At 47.0% G+C, this 18,769-nt stretch overlaps 1 long non-coding RNA gene across 1 annotated transcript in view; it reads left to right on the forward strand.

Annotated features, from left to right (window-relative positions):
* LOC114015463 (uncharacterized) overlaps window positions 1–17,619 on the forward strand; it is a 52,846-nt gene extending 35,227 nt beyond the window's left edge. The window contains exon 3 of the long non-coding RNA XR_008729784.1: window positions 17,211–17,619. This is a non-coding gene — a long non-coding RNA (uncharacterized LOC114015463). The remainder of the gene's footprint in view (window positions 1–17,210) is intronic.
* Window positions 17,620–18,769: the final 1,150 nt, after the last annotated feature.

Genomic DNA, 18,769 nt, shown 5'->3' on the forward strand with positions numbered 1-18,769 from the left:
TAACCCTAGGCTGCCCGTGCTGCTGCTGAGGCATCCACCCCGCTGCACGGGAAGCCGGTTCCAGAGCTGTGCCCGTGGACACCAGGGATGCGATGGGGATGGAGGAGCCAGGAGGGCAGCTGCTGCAAAGGCACAGATCCAAGGAGTCTTTGCAGGAAGCTGGAAGTGTTTGAGAGGAGCCACGGCAGCGTGGAGAGGGGTCTCTGAGGTGATGGAGAGGAGGATGCAGGGTTGCAGTGTGTATTTTAGAGGTGTGTTGCTCCACAGTGAGGGTGTGGGAGAGGAAGGGCTGGCTCTCCTGGTGCCAGTTCTGCCCATCACCGAAGGCAGCAGCTGGTGAATGGGCAAGAGGCAACGATGAGGGTCTGTGTCTCTTTTCTTAGAGTCTGAGCTTGTCATCCTGATTTAGCCCCGTAGAAAGCCCCTGGTGGGACACATGATGTGGCTTTGTCTCACAGGTTCTGTGACTCAGGGTGTCCTAGGAATAGAAATTAGCACCGGGCTCTCTCACATCCTGCAGTTGTCTGACATATGCCTCAGAAATACCGGGGTATTTTTTTTTACCAGCGGTGGGGTGCTGCCATTCCCAGAGAGCCACAAGGCAAAGCCTGGGAGCCCTGGGTCCTGCAAGGCCCAGGAGTCACAGGTTTCCTTGGAAGGGCTGTTCCCCCAGAGGTCTCAACGATAGACTTCTTTCCTTTTGGCTGCAGAGCATCCAGCAGGGATGCTGCTGCTCCATCGGGGTGATGCCTGATGCCATGGTGATGGGCAGCAGTGTGAGCCCAGGTGCATTCAGTCAACATTAAGCCCTGAGAAGGGTCAGCTCGCTGCTGCAAGGTCTGCGGTGTGACTCGTCTGATGCATGCAGACACGCAGGCATATCCAGGTGCTTTAAGAGGAGGTGGGATTGCCTGCATTCTGTCACTGGGGAGGGGTGCAGGGAGCAGCTCGTACTTGGGATTGTTGCCTTTTTCTGTCCTCTGATACCCCCTGGCTGAGGCATATCTTTGCCCTGTCTGGGTTGAGGTGAGAGGTCCCCAGCAATCGGGAGGGAGGACAGCATCTCTTGGGATATGGTCCAGTACACTCTCCTCGTTTACCACCCCTCCAAGCAGCCATCTCGGGAATCCAGCTGGCAGCACAACAGTTGGCTGCAGAAGCGAGTTTTAATGGGGCCAAATAAGAGCTAATTGTGTCTCTGCTACAAAGCACAGGAGGCTCCGGTGGAAAGGTCAGGCTGTTAAAGGCTGCGGCGCGCCGGGTAGGTAGGAGCTATTTTCAGTCAGACACAGAGATTCCAGCACATCTCTTGCTGCTGCCTTGTTTCTATAGCAATACTGGGGCCAGGCTGTGCCGGGACTTGGGCAGCAAATGGAAATATAACCCCGTACAAATAAGAGCATCACTGCTCTGGATGCTCCAGACACTACCTGTCCTGGGGTATGGGAAGGGCTTGGGAAGCCGCTGCATGCTCCATGCGAAATGCTTGATGCAGAGAGCTGTACTGAATAAAGAAAAATTCTTCATTCACCTACCTGCCACGTTACAGAAAAAATGCTACAGGATGAATAGGAGAGGAAGGGAAATCAGGAAGGGTCCCAGAGTGGAAATAAAGATGGTAACTAGAAATAATACAATTCCTGCTAATGGGTTTCTTAAAGATACTGACGACTTGGAGACTAAGGAATTAATTCTCTAAATAATTTTATAGGATGGTCTAAATGGCCCATAGAAAAGCTGCTATAATATCCCCAGGAAACGTCTTTGTTTTCTCATCCCTGCTCTCCTCTCCTCCCCTCTCCCTTTTCTTTTTTTTTTTTTTTTTTTTTGGTTTGTTTTCTGGCATGACTCAGCAGCTGCATAATATGTTAGCATCGAAGCATCGTTTGGGAAAATTTAAAAGAAATCAGGAAAGTTGACATTTCCTTAGATATGCACAGACCAAAAAGTCTGTTCTGTTACTGCAGAAAATGCAAACTGTGCTGGGTGCTGGGCGCTTCCATCAGCAGAGTCGGTCTCTGCTCCTAAATGAACACAGCATGCAATTAGGAAAATCAAGCAAGGCTGCGTGGAAAGAGGCACTGCTATCTCTGCTTTTCTGTCTGAGGAACTGCCATGTAGAGGGTTAAAGCATGCGACAGGAATGCCTGAGGGCATAGACCCCATCTCCAAAGCAGCAGGGCCCCCCAGTTTAATGGGTGTCCCACAGCAGTCACCCTCCTGCAAGCCGCGCTCCCTGTGCTCCGTGCGTTTCATTAGGATGGCCGCGTTCCCTTCCGAAAGCAAACTGGTGTCTGAGCTAGCGGTCACAGTTAGTGACTCCCTGGCATTAGCTGCTCCAGGTAGGGATTCAGTGAAATCCCCAGGGTTTACTCAAAAGTCAGACGGAGAATTTATTTATAGGTTTTTGGTGGGTTGGTTTTTCTTTTCCCTGCTCCTGACAGTGATTTCCCTTCAGTACGGGAACTGGCATAGTTTTACCAACCTGATACTGCTGCAGTCTCTGTTCTCACATGGCTTTCCTATCACCTCTCTCCACTCCCTCCTCCCCCTCCTGTCATGAGCTGTCACATTATGTTTTGTCACTTCTCAGCAGTCCAACCTTCAAGCCCCAACATACCCGCACACCTAAGGACCTTAGGAATCAAAAAGTAATTTATCTAAAGATCTGAATTAGATGAACATTCACCACCAGACTGATGACTCCGGTTTCACACCGGTATGCTCCTAGCCTTGTGGCTACAGAGAAAGTCCTCAAGAAATCCTGAGCAGTGACGTTTGCTCTGCTTTAGGCTGGTGGTGCTGGTCCCAGACCAGCCCCAGGCGGTGTTTCCAGCTCCTGCCACCTCAGCTGCTGCCGCTGGTCCCTGGGGTCAGAAAGCCACGGCAACAGTGGCCTTCGCTGCTGATGCTGGTTAATTACGTGCCCCCTGTTCCATCCCTGAGGCTTGAAGTAAATATTTTTCCATGCCTAGCAAAGCTAAACATAGCATTATGCTCCATTCCCAGCTGATTCCCATTTTAATTTCCCCTTCAGCACTGCTTTTCTGTTTCATTCGCTTGTAAACACCAGGCACTTTAGATGATGGTATAGGGGAAGTTCGCTGATGTTGGAAGAACCTTTTTTCTTTCTGGCTTCATTTCCCAGGGGATCACAAGCAGAGCTCCAAGGCAAGCTCTGGACAAGCTGATTAATATGAGCAACAGAGGAAGATGCTGGTGAGATCTAGTGTGCATGACATATGTGGAAGAAAAAAGTCTGTTGAATAGTTCCCTTGCCTGCTTGTGCCTTGTACCAAATGCTACCCATCAGATGTCTAGCAATACATTCAAGTTCCACCTATGTGAGAATAGCAAACATTCATGGGGCAACACTGCAGCAGCTTCTCTTTCTCACCCCTCTTAAAATCCTCCAGGCATGACATTTGACAGCTTTTATCGTTCTCCAGGGTTTAGATGCCAGCATTTCTCCTTACCAGACTGTCTTCTCAGGAATGCGTCTCTTCTTTGCTTGGTACATTGTGCAGTCAAAGTAACAGACCTACCAGCTCTTTGAACGCCTAATTGTAAAACCGTTAAGAATGCGAGGCGATCAGCTCAGTTGATTTTACAGCATGATCGAGGCAAAAGATATCTTGTTTTTCATCAGAAAGCACATAGAGACCTTCTGCACAAATCCAAGCTCTTCAGCAAGACTCATCCCACCCTAACGGATCTGCACCTAAGCTGCTTAGCAAGGTTCCCTCTGCAGCCAACAGAAAGAAATAGACACTGAGGAATGTTTTCAGCCTAATTTAGATGCTTTCAGATTAGATGATGCATCTTAGAGACAACTGCTTCTCCCAACTGAGAATAGAGTCCAGACAGGTGTAGATGGGCACATCTGCAGTGTGAGCGTCCACACAGGAACAGCTCAGTCCCATCTCCTTGCCACTACCCTGGCGTTGCAGCCCTTTGTCAGAAAGGTTCAGTTTTTTGTAGCAACTCCAAGTGGTTTCAGCGTATTTATGGGCTGTGGTGATTTTGCTGCCTGTTGCAGGTATTTTTTGACCATCACCACCCTCTATCCAGGAACTGCCATTGAATTTTAGTTTCTTAAAAGAAGAAAACAAGAGAAGAAGCGCATGAAGTGAGCTCTTGAAAAACGTCATTCTGTCCAGCGCCGTGCTAAATCTTGATGTTCTGAAACAGCATGACAAAATAAAGACTAAAGCAAGAACTTGAAGACGGCCTGATGGAGTGCCTCTCTGCTGCTGGGATGCATCAAACTGGGAGAGCGCACCAAGCCCTCCGGACCGATGTTTTGCAGAACGCTGGAGAGACTGCAGTGCTTTGGGGAAATGCCCTCACGCACGCACATGGAATAACACGGCACAGGCTTTTGAGCTTTGTTCCTGCCTCAGTCCTTGCGCTTCTTTTCAAACCAGGATCGACATCTACCCATTTCCAACCTGCAGCCAGCTGGGAGCATCATCTGCCAGGGCGCTGCTCCGCTGGGATGCGGTTCCGCTGCCTCACCGAGCATGGCACAGCCGCACGTCTGTCCAGACACTTCCCTGTTGTAGATCTTGGGGGTTTTATTTAGGTCCATTGTCATTATTGCCACCATTTCTGAATCATTCTTTTCTTCACCTATTTGAGAAGATAACTCAGCTCTCAGTCCAAGTTGGCTCTTGCATCCTGGCCTGAATTCCCATTAATCCTTTCTCCATGTCATTTATGCTCAACCTTGGCCCTCAGATTCCCTAATAACACATTGCCAAAGTTAATAGAATAAGTATTTTCTTTTTCCTCTTTTCTTTTATTTTCTGCTAAGTGCCATGGAGTGTCTAGTTGGTCTTTTTCCTAATGCATATACAAAGTGCAGTCATCATTAGGAGATAATTCAATTAGATAAGATCAGCTATCAGAGCTAATAAACCGATACAAAAATGAGCTTGCGCCAGCCATCAGCAAAGGCAGATGAGGAGGTCGCTTCTACCCTGTTAATTAGTTTAAGCAAATGTGCATCTGTGCGTCCCTGGTGTGAAATCAATGCTGGGCAGCCCCCCTGTGAGCCAGGTGTCCCTCTGCCAGCCCCACGGGACCACCCAGAGCTGCCCAGCCACTCACCAGATGTAGCTGTGTCTGCCCCCTGGTCCAGCCCATCGTTTAGCCTCGCCTGGGCTGCTCCTCCACCCCACATGGCTGCCTTTGTTCTCCTTGAAAGCAGGGTTTATTTATGGCGGGTGTTAAAGCAATATTGAAACCCTGCAGGGGCTCATCTCCAGCTCGAGGAGAGCAGTTCTATGGAAAGGGAGAGAGAGAAATTTCCATCTGCCAGTCGCGGATACTGTCAGAAAAGGCAGGAACGAGTGCTGCTGTTTAAACCATTTGCAAAGCCATGCCTTCTGGGGTTTGGTTTTGCAAAATAAAACCCAGGGCTGGGTCAGCTTCAAGGCACCAGCGAGCAGCACAGAAGTGACAGGATGGTAAAGAAGCGTTTATGCTTTTGACCTGCATTTACACTTTAACATCTCTGTCTCACTCTACATAAATTCATCTGACTAGGCTTCAGTAGCAGTGTCTGAAATAGAAAGTAGGAAATTCTCCAGAAATACGCGATGGCCTGATGGAGAGACGAGAACAGAAGGCACGGCTGCAGTGCTCGACTCTCCCCAGAACAAGGTGCAAGTGGGTAATGTGGAGCACTGCTAATGTTGATACAAACGCACCCCCAGGATCCCAGGCAAAGGTGAAAGCACCTCTTGGGAGAACGTGGCAGTGGGGGACGTGGAGGAGGTGAAGGGGCCGTGGAGGTGCTGCTCAGCTGTGGGATGTCCTGACTGCCCTCCCCCTCTCCAGAGCTGCACGGGCTTGAGGGAGAGAAGACCCCTTCCTTCTGCAAAATTACCTACCTGCATGTCCTGCTTTAATTTATCTGTTGACACCATGAAGATCTGAATAGCCTTCCTTTATGACTATTATGAATCATTAACCCCTTATAAACTCACCTGAAGAGTATTGGTTATGATGCACTGGTGAGGCCACATCTGGAGTCACGCTGTGCCCAGTTCTGGGTCCCCAGTACAAAAAATTATATGGACTTACTGGAGCGAGGGACCACAAAGATGGTGAAGGGACTGGAGCATGTGTGAGGAGAGGCTGAGACTGCAGCCCAGGGAAGAGGAGACTGAGGGGATGCTAATGAACACGGATAAATACCTTCTGGGAAGGAAATGGGAAGGAAGCCAGGCTTTCCTTAGCCTGTGACAGGACAGGAGGCAAAGGGCACAAAGCGGAACACAGGGAATTCTGTCTGAACATTAAAAAACCTGGGTGAGGCTGGCAATTGAACCCTGGAAGAGGTTGCTCAGAGAGGCTGTGGAGTCTCCATCCCTGGTATTCAAAGCCCAGCTAGATACAGTCCTGGGCTACCTGCTTCATCTGGCCCTGAAAGAGCAGGGTTTGCAGTAGGTGATCTCCAGGTGTCCCTTCAAGCCCTTCTCAGGTTCTGTATGCAAAGCCAGGGCTCTGATGCTTTAACAGCCAAGATTTAGAAGTGCAGCAAAACAAAAATCCCAAACTAGGAACAGCTTACGGCCTCTCAAGTCCTTCAGCAGCACATGTAAAGTAGATATGTATTGACAGCTTGTAAATGTCACAAAAAATTGCCACAACTTCAGCTTCTGTCTTTTTTCCTCACACTCCCTCTTACTGTTTTTGTTGAAAATGTCATTCAGAAGACGTATCTTGTCACAAATTCCTCTCCTACTTCTTTGAACAGGAAAGGCATAGAGAAATCCAAAATAAAGTCCCCAAACCTATTTCTTTTCCCTAGTGCTGTCCACTCAGTGACATCTTTGAGTCAAAACAGGTAACCCAAAGCAGGATGGAGGTGCTGACAATTGTGCAATTTCCTTGATTTTCCGATGAATATCCCTCATAAGCCAAAGCCTCCACGGACATGTCTAGGTGCCAAGTGTTTCCCTGGTCCTTACACTATGACATATTCTTTAGTTGTGTTTGTCCTTTGTCTTAAATAATTTTAATGAATCAATTCCTTGTCATCGAGTTCATACAACATCCATCAAGAACTGTAAAGTACAAAGATGCCATATCTGGATGTCTTTAAGCCACAGCTCGCTGGGAGAAATGGGGCAATCTCTACTTTCTCACCCTATTCCTGTGTTCTTCCTTCAGCATCTGCACCCACAGTACTTCTCCCTCCATACAAGAGTGTCTTGTCTAAGCACAGGCCAGATCTGGGAGCAGAGGATTTTCTGAGGGTAATGCCAGGCACTTTGCTGGGGGCTGAGCATCAGCAGGTGCAGAGAGCAGCTTCGGTATTATCTTGTTGTGGCTGAGCCGCTGCAGCACCCCTGCTGTGACTCCAGATGGCTGCTGTTGTGATGCTGCTCCTGCTGAACAACTGCAGGGATGGAGAAGATGAGTGTGCAGAGCTGGTGCTGGCAAAGGGCCACCTTTGGCGAAGATCTGGTCCCCACTCCACCACCCGGAGTGCCACCACGCAGAGGGACGATGACTGCAAGAGCTGGTAGGAAGGCTCTTCCTCACAAAGCATCCTGTCTTTATTGTTGTTCACTAAATGTGGACATTTCTTCCAGCCTTAGCTTCACACCAACACCCACACCATACTGTTTGCACACACTTGGTCAAAATATTTCAGAATTTCTAAAGAATATTCAAACCTCAGCAGCGCTGGATAACGAGGACACCTGCACTGCAGACCTCCCTCCCCATTTGCACAGGATGGAAGGGAAACGGGCAGTGAAATAGAATTTTCCAGAACAACCAGTGAAAAGAAACCCAAAAATAGTTCCTCTGGAAAAATAACTTGTTTTAGGCATTTGGGCACTTGTTTTTGATCACAAAGCAGCATTTAGCCTGGAACAAAATTATTCTAAAATGGACGGTCCATGCAGGGGCATGTCTGGCGCTTTGCTGACACAGTTTCTCCAAAGAGTTTCTTCTTGTCACTAAAACTCAGTCTTTGCTTGCTTGACACTTCTTCTTTACCTGAATACTTATCACCTCCTCCTTCCTCTTGGCTCTACCAAAGCCACCGTGTCTGTCTGCGTCAGGAGCAAACGCTGTGACTGAACTGGGCTGAGCTGCTTCCTAGCCTTGGGTCCCCGACGAGACGGTTTTCATGACGTGGGCTTTGTCTGTGAGAGACCTGAGGGCTTCGAGATTCTCACTCCTCGCTTATTTACATCCCTCCTCAACCCGTGGACCTGCCTGCCTGCAGAAAGGAGTGACTGAGTGGCAACTGGTGTAGGATGGGTTTTAACTGGGATTGCCCAAGCCCAGCCTCCTTCCAGCGGCTCCCTCCAGTGGCTTGCTCCAGAAGCTGTTTCCCTGTAAAAACCTGGTGTTTGGGAACCTCAGTGTATAATTACTTGATAAACTTCTCTATAGAAACGTGCTGTTGGTTTCCTTCGTGTACCCAGGTCACAGGATGGAGAGGCAAGCAGCTTAGCGTTCACTTGGCAGAGTGGAATAGGCTGGACAAAGTGATGTTGGGAGCTGACACATGACATTTGCACAGAACTAAAACAAGGAGTGGTACAATCCAAGAGCAGATCTGCTCCTTTACATCCTCCACATCACCAGTAAGAGCTACTGGGAGAGAGGGAGTGACACGGATGCTTGAAGAAGAGGCAAGAAGTGGAAGAAAAGTAGGTAGCGGCTGGGAAATGAAAAATCTGCCAGCCTCTGATATAACCAGGCACAGGGCAATCCTGCCACGGCTGCATCAGCAAGGACGTGAGAGAAACATCAGCCCTAGGGAGGTTCTTTGTCAGCAGTGAGGTGGGAAGAGCAGGTCAGCCCAAAGCCGAGGGAGGCAGCATCCTTTGCTCCTGCACTACCCTGAGGGATGCAGACTCCAACCCCCTTTTCCTCCCGCTGGCAAAGATTTGGGCCGTATGTAGCTCATGCTGCTCAACACCAGTGCAGATCCCAGAGCGTTCGACTCCTTCGGCTTCAAGACAGAGCAAACAGCACCGGTTGTGCCCTAGACACCTACTCTTAACTGGGAGCCTTGCCTTTCCAAGGTGCAGCTCTCTGCCAGGAAAAAAATCCTCTTTTTTTTTTGTGCCAAAAATAGTTCCCCATGGAGAAAGAACTTGTTTTAGGTATTTGGGCACTTGTTTCTGATCACAAAGCAGCATTTAGCCTGGAACATCCATGCAGGGGCATGTCTGGCACTTTGCTGACACAGTTTCTCCAAAGAGTTTCTTCTTGATATGGCATCTTTGTACTTTACGGTTCTTGATGGATGTTGTATGAACTCCATGACAAGGAATTGACTCATTAAAATCATTTAAGGCAAAGGACAAACACAACTAAAAAAGAAAAAAAAAAAAAAACAAAAAAAAAGATCTGAGCTCAGAGCAGCAGCAGTAAGCTGAGTTGTTAAATTGAGCCTCTGTTGGCTGCAATATGGAGGGGAAAGTGTTGCAAGACAGCAGAATTTCTCACAAAAAGGCCAGTGCCTCCCAGCTCAGGGGGAAATATTAACGAGCAGCCTGTCGCCTGGAAGCTCAGAGCGACAGCCAGAAGAGGTGCAAGTAGCCAGCATCAATCCACCTGACTTTCTTCGTTAGCCTGGACTGAACTGCCTCAGAACAGGTGAAAGCTGAATCCAAAGGAAATGCAACACCCCTGGTTTGGCTCTACAAAATTTCCACCGTTTCACGGAGTGCAGCCTGACACAGGGCAGATGACTCCTCAGCTGGAAACCAGGGGCTGTTGCTCTAACATTTCAATCGGAAGAAGAATGCCCTTATCAACTTGGCTGTTCTTTAGTCACAGGCAGGGGAAACTGGCAATGTTGATTCATTTAGCTCAGGCACATTCGGGTCAAAATCAATCATGTCAAAAATACATCACCTGTATTCAATAAGTTTTTAAAAAAGGAAAGAGAGATATAGACTACAAGAATAAATCACAGCAGAATGGGGCTCGGTTTGAAGTGAACCTATCATTTGCTTTGAAAGGATAAACATGTTTGCTTTGAACATTTCCCCAATATTTAACAGGTGACTTGGCAAAGAGACTGGGCTTAGCTTTGAAATGGCCATCTCTCAAGGTCAAAGAAATGGGATTGAGGAACCAGGGCAGCAGCAGGAGGTCAGGATCAGTGCTCCCCCTTTTCCAGACATGTAGCTCCCTCCCAATGCTTCTCAAAGAGGCTTGAATGGCACCTTCCCTGTGGGCAAGGCTTGAAGCTGGAGAGGTTTCCTCTAACGCTGCATGGAGGTGGTTGGTTGCATAAAGACAGCAGTCCCTCTGGAATGCCACCAGCCTGGTCCCGCAGAGACCCAAGCCACCTGCTCTAGTGACAACTCCCAGTGTCAGCGAGTGTGTCCCACCACAAGGATCAGTTTTCAGGGCAAAACAGCTGCGGTGTGATTCACCTCTGCCTCTCTCCATTCCACAGCAGTCATGCTACCAGAAATTGAACCGAAGTGTAACTAGCTGAAAGCACATTCTTTTCCTTACAAAGCGATGGATGCAAAGCCATGGCCACAAAACATTGTGGCAGGCATGAAACAGTGAGTTATTGTAGTTACTCACAAAGGATAAATAAAAAGGATGCTCTGAGGTAGAAGTGTTTAAGTTAAAAATTAAGGGTGAGAACTGAGACAAGGATTGTACAAATAGTAACTGAGGAACCAAGTCCACCATGAAATAAGAGAGAAGCTGAGGAGCAGGACTTGTTCCTCCCAAGACCAGCTTCTGGATTTGCAGTCATTTGTGGCGGATCGCTGTATATTCAAGGGTACGGTCAAGACGGAGAGCAGGGCAAAGACTGGCAAGAACTGAAGCTGAAAAAGCAGTTTTCTTGGTGAGGAAAGGTAAATATCTCCTACGGTCCCATTCTGGATTTGCAGCCAGCTACTGGTTCCTGTCCTGTTGGCTTCCACGGAATAGTTCCAGATAAGAGGCTAGCACTATATGATGCTACAGCCTTTATTTTTAGGAGACTCAGATCTCTTCGCCACAGCATCAAGTGTAGATCCCAGGGCTCTCTGTTACCCAAAGCAGAGGATCCAAACCAAGTCTCTTACTTGGTCTGAGGAAACACACTCCTGTCTCAATCACAGAATATCGCTGGGTTTCCTAGTCCTGTAGCTCATCCAACTCAAACGTTTTAGTGGAAAATCCTCTCAAAGCGACCTTTACTTGGTTAGTTTTTTTATTGTTTGGAGACTTGGATGGGCCCAGCCTTCATTTGGAGAGCCATCAAAGTGCAAATTGCCGGCAGTTCAAGCGTACCCATCATTTCTTACCAGGCACCAGTAAGAGCACAGTCCATGTCCCTGTCTTACGTGTGACCTCTAGTGAAATGACAGTAAGAGTAGCCCATGGCGAAAGTTGTCTTTAGCTCTGATCTTCTCCTGTGTCACATCAGGAATTGATACACAGGTTTTATTCTATCCAGAATATTTGAAAGAAGGGTGCCTCAAAGAAAAGACGAAACACTTCTTCCAGGAGTTAAATTTCCAAAGCAGCAACTCAGTGGGGATCTGTGCTCCAGCTCAGGCATGTGAGCCGAACTGTCAGGTAGAGCTTTCCACATGGATTCAATCAACAGGCTCTGGGAAGAAATGTTTCCCACCTCAGCATTCCTGTAAGCTTAAGAAGAGCCAGGGAGCTGCAGTGAGAATACTCTAATGGTCTTAATTTCACAGATGGCCAAGTGAGCGTTGCACCAGAAAAGAGTGCTTGTGTGACACAAGTGCTCTATTAGAGCTTGCTCTTCTCTTTCCATTTAGTTCAATTGCAGGGAAAACTTTGGGATAACCAACATGGAATGACATGCAACTGCAAGAGGAAGGTACTGCCTTTATAACTTATGTTCCACTTAGGCTCCAGTTCCTACCTTATTTCTTTTGCCTCTTTCTGCCACATTTGTGGTTTTAACCGGTTCTTTCAATTCATCAATGAACAATGAATCATGAAGGCTGAGTCAGCCTGGACCTCAGGCAGCTGATTTCAGGATCAGTCCAGAATCCAAGCGCTTGCACGAACTAACTCCACAGATTTCATATTTCCTGTGCAAGTAGCCTGAATTTAACCTGTCTGAGATCTCACCGGCCCTTAAGGCAGGTGGGGCTGGTTCTCTAGAGCAGATGCCATCCTGAGGGCAGGCATGAAGAAATACAGTGCTTACATCCACAGATAGCCCTTGCAAAGGGTTGTAACATCTGTGGGAAGTGTCCCCATTTCTGATTTGTAGTCAAGAATCGGTTCATTGCTTTGTTTTGCAGTAATTGCTCATGAATCAGATGATGGTTTTGGCAATAAGTGGATGAGCTGGCACAGACAATCCCTCTCAGGATAAAGAGGAGTTTTGTTGTATGCAAGTGGCTCCTGGGTTTCACTGAGCTAGCAAGTCATACTAGCAGAAGCAAATGGCCAAGTGATTCAAAATGCATTCTTTCCAAAGCCCGTCTGTAAAGCTGAGCTCAGGAAAGAGGAGAACAGGTGGTCATGACAGATGCTCAGTGGTTTTAAAAACATTTAGGTATGGAGGATGTACAAAGTACCACCACGATCCTACACTCGGGATATCTATGTTCAGATGCCCTAAATTCTGCCTTGATTTCTGTGTTTCCTCTGTCAGGAGCGTTACCCTCTCACTTTTGAACAGGGAATCAGAAGTGTTGAACAGGGAACCATTTAAACACAGGGATTTAGAACTCACACGTGCCATTAAAAATCCTCCTTCCCAGTAAAACATTCACAAAGGAAAGAGCTAAGGGGAAGAATACTGTAAAATTCCAGTTCGCTTTGAAACAGAGGAAAAATCAACTGCTACCCCAGACACCGAGATGCCCACGTACATTCTTCTTTTAGATTAAAGGAGAATTCACTGAAAGTTGTTCCAGACCCAAATAATCTCCGAAGAAGATAAACCTGAAAATCTTCTTGGCTATCCCAACGTGCAAACCAGGGCTGTGAATCACAGGGCTCACAGCTTCGTGCCACCTTTGTCCAGCACTGACTGAGGCTTCTCTCCATCCACAGAGTTGTCATGTGTGATAAAGTGACCAACATGAGCAAGGAGCTTAGCAGCCCAGCCAGCAGGACACAGCTGCAGATATTAGGGTGTCATTTCCAGACAGAGCAAAACCTGGAACTGATGAATGAGAAAATGTTATGAGTGGGGATGTTCATCCCTGAGAGGAGTTCACCCTAGATATTAAAAAGATACGTGTCGGTTGCTTTGGGCCGTGAAAGAGATATCCAGAAGATGCTCGAAAAATGGTACAGGATTTATAAAAGGGACAAAAAGATAGGTTGCCTTGTCAGAGCTCTCCACTAGGCCCAGAGAATGCAATCTGAATTAATATGCTGAATATATAGCAGTGAAGGCATTGACTCTGCAGACTTAGTGCAAAAAAGCCCCAGCAGCTGCGGGGAGCCAAGGCGTCTTTACGCCTCTTTCTGCCTGTGGGTTTCCCCCTCCATCTGTGGAGCAGGAAGGATTTGGATTGCAGGTCCCAGTGGGAATCCAGAAAGGCAGCCCTGTGGATTTTAGCAGGAAGCAGAAAGTTAAGGCAAACAGCAATATTCTTTAAGAAAGCTAACTGCAGTGGGGGCTGGCGCGTGGGAGGGAGCGGCAGAAGGAAGCCCAGGCTCTCCAGCTTTGGTAGCTGCTGGTGGTTCTCGTCCTTATCGAATGAGCCCTGACAGCGACTGGGGAAGGCAGCAAACACTGAACCAAATGGAGGTCCTGCACCTTCTCTCTCTCTTCATTAAGCTTCTACACTTGCAAATATCTGAACATTGTTCAGATGGTTCTCGTGGCTAATCGGCATCAGCCTGTAATTTATATTATATATATATATAATAAGGAAAGGACACACACCCAAATATTGCACAACTGCCAACCACATAGGCAAGGATCTTCAGCACTGCCGCTCTCTGGGGCTGATTCGGTGTTTCCATCGCTGCAGCTTTCTCCCCATCTCTTTTTCTAGCTCCCAGTCTGTGTGTCTTCTTCTTCTAGTCACCAGCCTCCTGTAATGAGGACATCAGGCAGGGCTCTTACCCGAACAAGTGGTCTTGCTGCAGAATCTTGCTTGTGATCAGTCCCTCAAACATCCTTCTGCCCCACATTTCAACAAAAGAGCAGCTGAGGCTCCTTCCCTCCCCAAATACCAGTCAGCATTAACATACCACAGACATAACCAGCTGCTGGCTGCCTGGCAGGAGATGTCACGTTGTGTCATCCGCTTTGGCAACGCTGGTTAGTGGCACTTTGGAATATTTTCAAGGCTCACTAGACCCCAGCTAATCTCCTGCTGCCTGCCTGGATCCCACCACACTCGCGGTGGACTTGACAAGCAGGCAGTGGGTGAGCGCAAAGCAGCACAGCATCATCATTCTACGTGGGGACCAGAGGTTTCTTTAACCAAGCACATCTACAGGCACCTACAGCATTCTGTGTCCCAAGAACCTAAACCTCCACCTAGAGAATCTTCTGAAATATTCTGGAGCTGCTAAAAAACATCTATATTGTCTTCTACCGTAGTTTAATAAATGCAGTGGATTCATCTAATGCATTTAATAATGTTTAATAATGCGTTTCATTATCTGACGCTAGTCATACCTTCAGATTAATGAAAGGATTTTAGAGAGTGAAAGATGTTCCAGAAAAGCTGGGAAGGGAAGGTGTCATCTTCAATCAGAGATGGAGGAACTGGGAGGAGTAAAAGCTGAAAACTTTTCTATCACCAGGGTGGCATTTTTGTGGCTGGTACTGTTGTTTACATCGCACCAGAGAGGATAACAGGTTCGAAGGTGCCTGATTTTTTCCAATAGTGCCTTTAACTCACTTCTAGCTACCATGCCGAGTGTAATTCACATTTGTCAAGGATGGGAATTAAGCATTTTGATGCTCTGTATTACACAAAACGATTGTGGAGAATTTGTTTCCCAGTAATAGTGCAGTTAGGCAAGGTTATCTAGGTTATTTACATCAACAGTCACTCTGAAAAAATCTTGAACCCCATGTTGGTCCATGGCAGACACAAAAAGTTCTAGCTCGTCTAGAACTACAGGTGGGGAAAAAAAGAACACACTAACAAGTCATTGCATGAAGGACAGGAGAGATGTCACCAGTGCCTAGCACCACTGTGCTGCCATTAGTTCATAGCTCTTCTAAACTCTTGAGGAATAGTAAAATTGTCACCTGGTGCTGTTTAAGTGCTAAGACCAGCTGGGAGAAAATAAACTGTGGTTTGCAGGAATCAGGATAACCCATTCATTTTGTGAGAACAGCCTTTGGAGAACAGTTTCTGTCAAGTATGTGATTCACCGGGGAAAAAGATTTTTAAGTGATGTGCCTACTAACAACAGACAGATAGTCCTTGGCACAGAGACGAGATGCAGAGAGCCTAAGCCAAAAACTGTATTTCAAGGTAAGGACAAAAAAAGCAATGACTGTTTATCATCCCATTAATTAGGGAAGGTGAATGTGACTGCTCTCCCTGTGCACTGCAAGATATAAGGCACCTGTGACATGGGTAAGAGGGTGTGGAGCGAAGGGAAGTCCAGGCAGGAGGTGGGAAGCATCTGAGTAAGATCCACTCAAGATCTGTGCAGCTTGAGATGACAAATATTTCCGAATCATGAGAGTCACAGGTGGTGGTTTGGGCTCATTTTCTGCTGTGGCTGTGCCAAGGAAAATGCATCTCTCCCCATCAAGTAACAGAACGGAGCCTCTGTAAAGATGGAAAACGGTGAGTAAAGAGAAAGGACCATGTCATTCTCGTTTCACTGCAATGAGAACAGCGGGTGCCCTTGTGCTTCTGAGTGAGAATCAGATGCTCAGTCCTCCCAGCGCCGGGGTTACAGGGCAGTGCTTCCAGACGCTGAACAGGAGCTCTGCGCAGGGCAAGCTGGCAGCAACGGGCGATGAAGGAGGCTCTGCTGGGCAAAAATGATTGGGAGCGAGGGACTGTGCCTTGCAGAGCATCGGTGGGACTGTGCATGGTGTGCAAACAGGGCACAGCACAAATCCGTCCAAGTAACCAGGCCCCCTGTCCCAGGGCAGGAGAGAAATAACTCTGTTCAGGATTTCACCATCATCATCATCAGCTGTTACAGAATTTGATATCTTTTCCTGCAGTCTTTCTCTAGCAACACAAAGCAGCTAACCCCAAACCTGCCATTCAATCCAAATCAACCTTGGTGTGATGGGACTCTGCTTTCCATATTTTTTCAAGTCTTCCCATGCATGGACTAACACAAACATCATGAGGCACAAATTACTACATTTTTGAGCTGTATTCAGGTGAAAAATGCATCTGTTGTGGGAGAGGTGACCATTTTAATCAGCAATTTGCATTGCTGAAGACAGCCCCAAGCTGTAGAAACAGAAGCATTTGTACAGGCGGTGGTAGCAAAACCCAGCAAGCTCCGTCAAAGGAATCAATTCATTTGCCTTAATCATGGTATCACCGGCAGATGGAATTGGTGCGGTGTTTGGAATAGCTGCCCTGCTGAAGGAATCTCTGGGTAGTCCCTTTTAATTGAAGTGGCATCATTACTGCAGATATGAAACAAAACAGATGGTCATAAAAGGTGACTTTAAAAGCATCATGTCAAGAAAAAAAGCCCTAGGTGATTTAAAATATGATCTCCATTGTGAAATCAAAGCTTCAATCCTGTCCTAAAAACTCCTGTTGCTGATAAAACCATACAAAAAAAACCTTGGTTTCCTTGTGATTTCCTAAAATCATGGAAGAAAAAGGGTGGGGGCAGTGGCTTCCATTTAATCTCAGAATTTATCATTGCCTTCAGGGAAAATATCATTATGACTTCTAGTCATAATAGATCATTTTTTTTCCTCCCCTCTTTTAAAAAGGAGTGGAAAATGCCAGCTTGCCACCAATTCAGGCGTTGTACCTCGTTCACTTTCCCAGAACGAAGCTCTATAAACTATTTGCCAGGTGCTACAGCAGTGACAGCATCAAAATCCTTAATGGCAATTTGATTCCCAATGAAAATTGAAGTTGTTCGTTATGTCAGCAAAGTTGTACGCGTGCACACAGAGCCCCAAGGAGTTGTTCTGTTACCTAAGGGTGAGCACAAGTAAAATACGGCTTCCCAGCTGCCGATCCAGCCAGGTCCAGACCATGTTCCTTCAGATCCCTCCTGATTTATGTATGAACAATTTTTTTCCATAGGTTTTCAGAGTGCTTTACTAACGCAGCTCGTCTCCCGGCCATGGACAAGGCTGACGCTCCTTCTTCCAGGCAGGATGCAGGTGGATGGATCGGTGTGAGGCGTGAGGGTACCTGAAGGTGTTGGGAAAACGCACGGTGCTGAGCCGCTGATGGTTCTTTTCCAGCATAACCTCCACTGATGCTGGCCATACAGAACAAAAGCTCGGTAATTTATTAAGCGATAGAACTTGTTGCCATACTAAAATAGAGCTTTTCCCCCTCTGAACCTGTATGATACAGAGGCATGTTTTGGATGGGGGTTTCACTGATTATTTGTGAGGAGTGAGGAGTGGGTTTGGTACCTTGAACAGAAAAAAAACCAAGGCAGAGAAACCTCTGGGGAAAGGTGTCTTTATTTTTTCAGTTTTCGTTTGTCCTTAATCCAAAATAAAATTTGACCATGAAATTTTTAGGAAGGGGTCCATGTTTTTCCTTTAAACATCTCTGAATGTCATCTGATGGATTTGTTTGGCCAGCCTGGCTGCAGTGCTCCGCCGCTTCCAGAATATTGTAGTTATAAATGCTCACGCGCCTCTGTAACTTCATCCATAATTTACAGAGCATGACGGAGAACAGAGTGGCTGAATGATGGGTTCAGTGCTTTGCTCCACAAATCTAAGAAAGAAACTGTACGTGAATGCAGGTACACCTCTTCAGAGAGAGCAGAAAGGGCATTTTGGAAAACACAGCTTCTGCATCAAAAAATGTCACGTTTTCAGGTTTTCCTCCTTGAAATTCATTACCTTTGTCAGTCAAGTGAAGAAATGTGGTCTTTTTAGCAGTAAGACACTGGGATGAAAATGAAAAAAAAAAAAATAATCCTATCAAATCCTACAAAGGAAAGCATATGGTCTTATCATACAGCAAAGTCCATGACTAATCAACGGAAAGATGGAACGCAGCGCAGGTTGGAACCCCAAGGAACATCTCAGCACAGCCGCACACAGGATTTCTGTGCATGTAGAGATATCTGATACCACGGAGTAAGGCAGCTTCTGCCCCTCACAGAAACAAAATCTCCCGTTATCCAGCTTCAAACCCCATAATCTTTCCAAAGGCATCACCTGAACACACCCACCCCCACACACCCCACCCCCACACCCCCCCCGCGACTTAGCTTAGGGAGCGAGGCTTCAAACAAGCTGAACTCATCTATTTACTATTGATAAGCTTCTTTTTTATACATGAAGGGTCTGAGGAAAAGAACAGAAACTATGTGGCTTAATTTGGCCATAAATTCAGTGCATTTTCCACAGCATGCGTTTATTAAAAGTAATTAGCAACACAGTAGTGGCTGTGAGGAGTGCTGATCCTGTTCTAGGGACCATGGCACTCGGGGATTCCTGCATGTGGCTCCTATGCAGAGACAGAAAAAGCAGGGGACCCTACAGGGGACCCTGGCATTTTCTGAAGAGCTTCTGTTTAGCTCCTCATCTTGTTTTGGCCTCAACACATGCTCTGAGGTCCTCTGTCATAGCTGTGCTCTTTTCTCTCCATCTCCCTCCAAGAAAACTATTTTT

This window comes from Falco cherrug, chromosome 17 (assembly GCF_023634085.1).
Source record: "Falco cherrug isolate bFalChe1 chromosome 17, bFalChe1.pri, whole genome shotgun sequence".
In the NCBI taxonomy this organism is placed as follows: domain Eukaryota; kingdom Metazoa; phylum Chordata; class Aves; order Falconiformes; family Falconidae; genus Falco; species Falco cherrug.